Source organism: Cyphomyrmex costatus, unplaced genomic scaffold, assembly GCF_001594065.2.
Source record: "Cyphomyrmex costatus isolate MS0001 unplaced genomic scaffold, Ccosl1.0 scaffold33, whole genome shotgun sequence".
Lineage (NCBI taxonomy): Eukaryota > Metazoa > Arthropoda > Insecta > Hymenoptera > Formicidae > Cyphomyrmex > Cyphomyrmex costatus.
Genome location: NW_017277450.1, coordinates 1,725,111 through 1,726,243, shown reverse-complemented (window position 1 = coordinate 1,726,243; position 1,133 = coordinate 1,725,111). Strand labels below are relative to the sequence as shown.

The 1,133-nt window shown below is 39.2% G+C and overlaps 1 pseudogene; it reads left to right on the top strand.

Annotated features, from left to right (window-relative positions):
• The first annotated feature begins 93 nt into the window (after positions 1-93).
• LOC108775847 (m7GpppN-mRNA hydrolase pseudogene) lies at positions 94-798 on the top strand (annotated as a pseudogene).
• The last annotated feature ends 335 nt before the right edge of the window (positions 799-1,133 follow it).

The following is a 1,133-nucleotide window of genomic DNA, read 5'->3' as shown; positions in this document are numbered from 1 at the left end:
TATTTTATATTATTATTATTATTATTCTGTAGGCGATTTTTTCTACCTATACCACAAAATTGGGAGAATGATTTGATGGTATATTGCTGTCAGGTAGAAAAGGCGCACTGGAGTTACCTGGACGATTATTGCACCGATCCACAAGTGACATTTTATAACATAAATCAATTTGCCGGTATTATATTTAAATACGTACCATTCTTACAGGATTATGCATCACAATGTGATGCTGAGCTTATACGTTGGGACAAATTTAAACGAAAATTGCCGACGTATGGAGCAATTATTTTTAATACAGACATGACGAAGGTGCTGCTGGTGCAGAGTTATTGGGGAAAGAATAAATGGGGCTTTCCTAAAGGAAGAATAGACTATAATGAGTTGCCACATCAGTGTGCTATTCGAGAAATATGGGAAGAGACTGGTTTTAATATAACTAATATGATAGATCCAAACGTCTACTTTGAATCTACAATAAAAGGAAAAATTGTGAGATTGTATATTATTGAGGGTGTATCAACGGAAACAGTGTTTCAACCACAAACACGGCAAGAAATAATAAAAGTCGACTGGTTCGATATAGAGAATTTACCCGTCCGGAGATGTAAATGGAACTTTTGTAGGAATTTGCGCAAAAATGCAAATGAATTTTCCATGGTGACACCGTTCGTCCAGTAATTTTCAATTTTTTAATAAAATCTATATATTTAATGAAAAATTGTGTTACATGTATATCACTCTTTTTTTTCCAGGCTAATACAGCAATGGACTGAAGCAAGATTGTCAAGGCCCTTATAAGTAAGAAGAGGAGAAACGCGATCTTTGCAGTCGCTGAAAAGATCATGAAGGTGATGGAGGAGACGGGGAGAGCCAAACAGGGAGTCCCTGCTCCTAGTCAGGACGATGACAGACAGAATGGACACGATTCTGGACGAAACAGAGGAGGAGACAGAGGCTTGTTGGGTAGAAAACGGAAATAACAATGACAGCTCTGACTCCGAGCGGTATCAAGTCCCTTCAGGAATGAGTACCGAGGACGACGATGACTAATCGACAGTGACTAATCACGGACATGTACTCGTAAAAGCACTCTAGGAAGTAGCGAGGGGGGCGTGGGGTTGGTATAGGTGTCC